Raw genomic sequence first — 8,299 nt, 5'->3', positions numbered from 1 at the left:
CTGCCAATTACTTTGAGATTAAGCCGGCGATGATACAAATGGTCCAGACTTCTGTTCAGTTTGGTGGTCTCCCCAATGAGGATCCTAACTTGCACATAGTGAATTTCCTTGAGCTATGTGCAACGTTTAAGTTTAATGGGGTGAGCGATGATGCAATAAGGCTGAGATTGTTCCCTTTTTCACTAAGGGACAGGGCAAAAAGTTGGCTTATTTCTCTACAGGCCAACTCAATCAATACATGGGAGGAACTAGCTCAGAAGTTTCTCTCAAAGTTCTTTCCTCCTGCAAAAGCTGCTAAGTTGAGGGGAGAAATCAATAACTTCTATCAGAATGAGGGAGAGTCATTGTACGATGCATGGGAAAGATTCAAAGACCTGCTCAGGAAATGCCTTCATCACGGTATAGAGAAGTGGATGTTAGTCCACAATTTTTATAATGGGCTTTGCGGTACTACTCGCACTATAATAGATGCAGCAGCAGGTGGTGCTTTCATGAGTAAAGGGGCTGACGAGGCATATGAATTGTTAGAGGAGATGGCTATGAACAATTATCAGTGGCCTGCCAAACGAGATACTTCACAGAGAAAAGTAGCTGGGGTACATGAATTAGATGCTATAACTGCTTTAACTGCTCAGGTTGCTTCATTGACAAAGCAGTTGCAACAAAACAAGATCTCAGCTCAAGCCCAGGCTATACAGATGCAATCAGGGTGTGAAATATGTGGAGGGCCTCATTTGTATGAACAGTGTACAGCGGCCAACATGTATGGTAATATGCCAGTTAATCAGGCTCAGGTACAGGCAGTTGGTAATTTTCAGAGGCCTTATCAGAATCCGTTCTCCAATACTTATAATCATGGGTGGAGAAATCACCCAAATTTCTCATGGAGAAACAATCAGGGCCAACAGTCACAGTTTCAAGGGCCATACCAGCAGCACATGCCACAACAGCCTATGAATCAAGCCTCATCATCACACCAGCCTAGACCGCAAGATCAACCAGAAAAGCCTAATGAATTGCAAGCAGCCTTGTTGACCCTCACTAATACTCAGACTCAATTCATGACTGAGACCAGATCCTCTATTCGAACCTTGAGACACAAGTGGGTCAGTTGGCCAACATGCTTAATAACAGACCGCAAGGGAATTTGCCTAGTAATACTGTGGTAAATCCTAAAGAGAATTGTCAAGCAATTTCGTTGAGGAATGGTAAGCAAGTGGAGCAGCCCAGTGTACAAAAGTCAGTGGTTCAGAATGAAGAGGTGGGTGAGAAATCAGATAATAAAGCGAATGGGGTTACTGAAGACCACCAGGGTTCAAACAAGTGTCCTCCCGTTGTTGATAGTCAACCAGTTCAAGTTCCATATCCTCAGAGGCTTAGAAAAACTACACTTGATAAACAGTTTTCTAAGTTTTTAGAGGTATTCAAAAAGCTGCACATCAATATTCCATTTGCTGAGGCATTAGAGCAGATGCCTAGTTATGTCAAATTTATGAAAGAGATTCTGTCAAAGAAAAGAAAGATGGAGGAGTATGAGATGGTGGCACTCACTGAAGAGTGCAGTGCGATATTGCAGAGGAAGTTGCCCCAAAAGTTGAGAGATCCGGGGAGCTTTACTATACCTTGCACCATTGGCAAATTTGAATGTAAGCACGCTTTATGTGATATGGGGGCAAGTATTAATCTGATGCCCTTAACTGTGTTCAGACGACTGGGTTTGGGTGAGGCAAGACCGACAACCGTCACTCTACAACTAGCAGATCGATCGGTAAAACATCCACGGGGAATTATTGAAGATGTTCTTGTGAAGGTGGATAAGTTTATTTTTCCTGCTGATTTTATCGTTCTGGATATGGAGGAGGATATGGATGTACCAATCATTCTGGGCAGGCCATTTTTAGCTACTGGGCAGGCTTTGATTGATGTTCAGAAAGGTGAGCTGACACTGCGCGTTCAAGGTGAAGAAGTGGTATTCAACGTGTTTAAGGCTTTAAAGTTTGCAAATGTCAATGACAGTTGTTTCAAAGTTGACCTGGTAGAGAAAGCGGTGGCTGAAATTAATCTCACAGAGGATTCACTTCAGAAGAGCTTGACAATTGGGGATATAGATGCTGAGTTAGACAGTGAGGTCCAAGAGTGTGTACAGTGGTTGAATTCTAAAGGGCCAATTTATAATCGAAAATATGAAGATTTGGGCCAAGGACCTGAAAGACCATTACCATCAGTTCAGAAACCTCCAGAGCTGGAATTGAAATCATTGCCTGCACATCTTCGCTATGTTTTTCTGGGTGAGAAGGAGACTTTACCAGTTATTGTGTCTTCTTCTCTTTCTAATGAGGAGATGGAAAAATTGTTAAGGGTGTTGAGAACTCATAAGTTGGCAATTGGATGGACGTTGGCAGATATTCAGGGGATAAGTCCATCCACAGTTATGCACAAGATCTTGATGGAAGATGACAGTAAGCCCTTTATTGAAGCACAACGTCGATTGAATCCAGCAATGAAAGAGGTGGTAAGGAAGGAGATCTTGAAGTGGTTAGATGCTGGGGTGATCTATCCTATTTCAGACAGTAGTTGGGTGAGTCCAGTTCAGGTAGTCCCTAAGAAAGGAGGGATTACAGTGGTGAAAAATAACAATAATGAACTTATCCTAACGCGTACTGTAACTGGTTGGAGGATTTGTATAGATTATCGTGAACTGAACAAAGCAACCAGAAAAGATCACTTTCCACTGCCTTTCCTTGATCAGATGTTAGATAGATTGGCTGGACATCAGTATTACTGCTTTTTGGATGGCTATTCAGGGTACCATCAAATAGCCATTGCTCCCGAGGATCAAGAAAAGACGACCTTCACCTGCCCATATGGTACTTTTGCATTCCGTCGTATGCCGTTTGGTTTGTGCAATGCCCCTGCCACTTTTCAACGGTGTATGATGGCTATCTTCTCTGATATGGTGGAACGGAGCATTGAGATTTTTATGGATGATTTCTCTGTGATGAGGTCTTCTTTTGATGATTGTCTAAGGAATTTGGAGGCTGTGCTGAGAAGATGTGAAGAGGCGAATCTAGTCTTGAATTGGGAAAAATGCCACTTCATGGTAAATGAAGGCATAGTACTTGGGCACAAGGTGTCTAAGAATGGTATTTAGGTTGATAGGGCTAAGATTGCTACTATTGAGAATTTGCCGCCTCCAGATTCAGTTAAGGGAGTGAGAAGTTTCCTTGGTCATGCGGGGTTTTACAGAAGATTTATAAAGGACTTCTCCAGGATTTCTAAGCCACTCTCGGCTTTGTTGATGAATGGGGTGCCATTTGAGTTTGATGAGAAGTGTCTTGAAGCTTTCAGGATACTAAAGCAGAAGTTGGTGTCGGCACCTATAGTAATTTCACCGGATTGGGACCAGCCATTTGAGTTAATGTGCGATGCAAGTGATTTTGCAGTGGGGGCGGTTCTGGGGCAGCGTGTTGACAAAGTATTTCAGACTATTTATTATGCCAGCAGAACACTAAATGGCGCTCAGTTGAATTATGCCACCACTGAGAAGGAGCTTCTTGCCATTGTCTATGCATTCGACAAATTCAGGCAATATTTGATGGGGAACAAAGTTATTGTGTATACTGATCATTCCGCAATCAGGCATCTTATTGCTAAGAAAGATGCTAAACCCAGACTTATTCGTTGGGTGCTTCTTTTACAAGAGTTTGATATGGAGGTTCGGGATAAGAAGGGTACAGAGAATTTGGTGGCGGATCACTTATCAAGACTCGAGTTAGGGGATAAGTCAGAACTTGTTGCAGGAGAGATTAATGAGAGTTTCCCAGATGAACAATTATTTGCAGTGGAGGATGAGTTTGTGCCATGGTTTGCGGATTATGTGAATTATTTGGCAGCCAACGTAGTGCCACCGGAATTTGTTGGGCAGAGACTGAAAAAGTTTTATCATGATGTGAAGAACTACTACTGGGATGATCCTTTCTTATTTAAACAAGGTCCGGATTTGATTATCAGAAGATGTGTGCCGGAAAGAGAAATGAAGGACATCTTGTTTCATTGCCATGCATCGCCGACTGGTGGACATTTTGGGGGAGCAAGGACTGCTGCAAAGGTCCTTGAATGTGGATTCTATTGGCCTACTCTGTATAAAGACAGCTATGACTATGTGAAACGGTGTGATCGTTGTCAAAGGGTAGGTAATATCTCAAGACGTCATGAAATGCCTCTCACTAATATATTGGAGGTTGAATTATTCGATGTTTGGGGTATTGACTTTATGGGACCCTACCCACCGTCGTTCGATAATTTGTATATTTTATTGGCGGTTGATTATGTAAGTAAGTGGGTTGAAGCAGTTGCTGCTTCAACTAATGATGCTCAGGTGGTAGTCAAGTTTTTGAAAAAGAATATTTTCTCTCGTTTTGGCACACCTCGAGCTATTATAAGTGATGAAGGGACTCATTTCGCCAATAAGATTTTTGATTCTTTAATGGAGAAGTATGGAATTAAACACAAGATGGCATTGGGATATCATCCGCAGTCAAATGGGCAAGCGGAAGTGTCAAATCGTGAGATTAAGCTGATTTTAGAGAAGACGGTGCAAGTTAATAGAAAGGATTGGTCGAATAAGCTTGATGATGCGTTATGGGCTTATCGGACGGCTTTTAAAACGCCAATTGGTACTTCTCCCTAACGTCTTGTATATGGTAAAGCTTGTCACTTGCCATTTGAATTGGAGCATAGGGCACATTGGGCGTTAAAGAAGTTGAATTTCAATCCGGCCGCTTCGAAAGCATTAAGGCTAGCTCAACTAAATGAGCTGGATGAATTGCGTCATGATTCCTACGAGAATGCAAGAATCTACAAAGAGAAGACAAAGAAATGGCATGACAATAATATTGTCAATCGGACTTTTCAAGTGGGCGATAAGGTGCTGCTATTCAATTCCCGTCTCAAGTTATTTCTGGGAAAATTAAAGTCTCGATGGTCGGGGCCATTCAATGTTACAAAAGTTTTTCCATACGGGGCTTTGGAGATTCAACAAGGTGATTCTTCGTCGTTTAAAGTTAATGGACAGCGGGTGAAGCATTACTATGGAGGCGAAATTGAGACGAAGGTCAATATTACTTTGGTGGATTCTTGAAGGCAAGAAAAGCAGCGTCCGGCTAAATGACGTTAACGACAGCGCTTTTGAGAGGCACCTCATTATTTTGTAATTTATTTTCGTTTTCGTTTGACATTATTATTTTTAATTTCTTTTAGTGTAGTAGAACCGTGAAAAACGTGAAAAAAAAAACAAAAAACAAAAAAAATGTTGGAAAAAGTTGATAATTTTGAACAGTGTTTAGGCGATATATTGCCTACACCAGGCGATATATCGCCTGGACAACCGATTCGGAGAGGATTTTTGGTTTTAAAGTTGGAAATTTTTTCAGTCCCAGGAGATATATCGCCTATCAATGGCGATATATCGGCATTAGTGAATGAGGAGGCGACATATCGGTGGTGCAAGTGGCGAAATATCGCTGTGGAAGTCAGAGATGCCGTTTTCTATACTGCATGAGGCGATATATCGCCAAATATAGGCGATATATCGGCTAAAGCAATTTGGGATGCGCTATATCGGGGGTAGTGGAGGCGAAGTATCGACACGCAAGTCAGAGGCATGGTTCGGCATACAGCATGTGGCGATATATCGCCACTTATAGGCGATATATCGCCTAGTCGAAATTTTTGAAAATAAAAAAAAGGCACGTGGGGAGCACATGCTGCATATCAGTTATATTTTTTTTTTCCCCAACATAAACCCCAAATTCGACATACATTCCAGAACCGAAACCATCTTCCTATCTTTCCCATTTTTCCTCTCAAACAAAACACTATCTCAATCATCTTCATCAAGCACTAAGGGGCCGATTAAAGCTGTGATTCAAGACTAGTTTTCTCATCCTCTCCAAGATTCTCAAGGTACATTGTTAAGTTTGGTGTGTTTAAAGATATATATTGAGGAGTTTGAGAACTTAGATTTTCTTGTGGGCATTGGACGAAATTTTGAGACTCTATTGGGAGATTGGCTTTTGTTTACTGTTTTTATCATTGTGGGAGCATATTTTATACAGTTGGGACCGATTGTGGGGTTCATTGAGTTTTGTTGGCCTCTTTTTCTTGATCGCACACTAGGTGTTTGATAAAATTACTGAGTGAACAGTTTTGGAATATTTTGGAAATTCTTGTGTGTTTCTGAGTTGCTTTGGAATTATTATTGTGTTCAGAGACTATTCCTTGTGTTTTTGTGATTCAATTACTCTATGGCTCCAAAGAAAGCAAAGACCATGTCCACCGTCCAAAGGGCCAATGTAACTATTGCCCATACCTTTGTTAACCCCATTGCACAAAATAAATTCGAGGAATGGATAGTAAAAAATAAAAAAGTGATTGTGGAGTCTCACTTTAGGCCCAGTGAATTGGATGGCATACTCCCACAGATGATTATAAACAGGAATTGGAAGCAGTTGTGTGAGCCAAAACTTTTGGCTAATATTAGTTTGGTAAGGGAGTTTTATGCCAACGGTTTTGTCGAGCGGGATGATCACACAGTGTTAGTTCGGGGTAAGAAGGTTTGCTATTCTCCGCAAGAAATCAATAGGTTCTACGGCCTAAATGATCCTTGGGATGACGATTATCGCGCAGGGGCCGCAGAAAAGGACTATGATTTGCTCCTAAGGGAAATGACGAAGCCCGGTTCTACTTACAAGATGGGGAGTGACATGGTTACTCCAAGATCAATCCGGGCTACATGTTTGAGTCCATATGGGAGGTTGTGGAATAGGTTCGTCATCAGTACTCTCATGCCTTCCACTCAACAAATGGAAGTGACTACTGAACGTCTTTACTTGCTCTATTGTATCTGTTCGGGCAAGTCGATTAATGTTGGGCGGCTTATTGCTGAGAGTATCAGTTACATAGCGCGAGGGGCCACATCTGGTGGTCATGGATATGCTTCATTAATTACCAGTCTATGTAAGGATCAAGGCGTGCCAATGAACATTAATGAAGTATGTGAACAGTCTCCAATCATTAGTCATCAATCAGTGTTACATCAGGATGAGAATTATGGGGGTGTTCCTCGACCCACTGGTTTGGGATACGAGCCTATTGATCCGAGTCTGCTGTCCTTGCCACCGACCGATGAGCAACCTGAGTCCACTAGGCCGAAGAGAAAGGGGCGAAAACCATCTACTTCTAGAGCTACTAAAGGCTCTAGTTCGCGGCAGTATAGTACCATGCAACAAGACATTGAAGAGTTGAAGAGACAACAACAGCTGTTGTTGCATGGTCAGGCGGATATTCGAGATCGTCAATTCCACATGACGAATTATATGGCTGATTTTTGTGGGGCATTTGCGCGCTATACCGGCTTTCATGATTTTCCTCAATGTCCTCCAGAATTGCGCCAGCCATATCAGCCGCCTCCAGATTCTGACGATGAAGAGTAACTGTTCGGTTGTCAGGTTTTTTCTAGTTATTTTATTTTATTTTTTTTATTTTTATTTTAGATCAGGTCCTTTGGATTTTGTGAAACAGTGAGGGCACTGTTTATTTTCAGTTTGGGGGACTATTTACTTTTCTTTTGATTTTTTTTTATTTCTATTTTTAATGTTGGATGACTGTACGAAACTATGATTGACTAAGACAGGTGGGCTTCAATGATGAATTATGCTAATTCTTTGATGTTGTTAGACTGATGCTTTTGATATGTAGACTGTGTGCTTAGCATGTTGATAATTGATCTGAGTATTGTCATTTGTGTATTATATGTGTTTTATTTAATTTATGATCTACATTATATAAGTTTATAAGTATTGTGGGAATTGGTATGTATGGTGGATGTTGAAATAAGCTAGAACTTGCTCAGTTGATTTGTTGAGACGAAATGCTAAATGAAGTATTGAGTAGAGATGATTTAGGCAATTTTCTTTGGTAAACGTTTGAGCCTTTCTAGCTAACCCATAAAAATTTATCCTTAGTTACCCTTTTTGAGCCTAAAGCTTTGGTTTTTGTTCTTGATTATACTACTTGAGCCTAAATTTTCCTAACTTCATTATTTTTCCTCTTCCTTTGTTATCATAAGCATATAAATTGTGGGAAAGTAGAATGGAAAATAGTGAGGTATTGGTAGAATTTGAATGTAGTATGATTGTACAAAAAGAAGAGAGAGAGAAGTTTTTGAGATTATGAAAAAAATAAAAATAAATAAACAAATCACTTTGTCACACTCCTTGATTGTATATATATAGAAAAT

At 40.8% G+C, this 8,299-nt stretch overlaps 1 non-coding gene across 1 annotated transcript; it reads right to left on the bottom strand.

Moving 5' to 3' along the window:
* Positions 1-296: 296 nt before the first annotated feature.
* On the bottom strand, positions 297-403 carry LOC133813318 (small nucleolar RNA R71). Its single transcript, XR_009884342.1, has one exon. It is a non-coding gene; the product is annotated as a small nucleolar RNA R71 (small nucleolar RNA).
* Between the last annotated feature and the right edge of the window lie 7,896 nt (positions 404-8,299).

This window comes from Humulus lupulus, chromosome 1, assembly GCF_963169125.1.
Source record: "Humulus lupulus chromosome 1, drHumLupu1.1, whole genome shotgun sequence".
Classification (NCBI taxonomy): domain Eukaryota; kingdom Viridiplantae; phylum Streptophyta; class Magnoliopsida; order Rosales; family Cannabaceae; genus Humulus; species Humulus lupulus.
The sequence above is the reverse complement of the archived record's forward strand: the minus strand, read 5'-3'. Positions and strand labels throughout refer to the sequence as shown.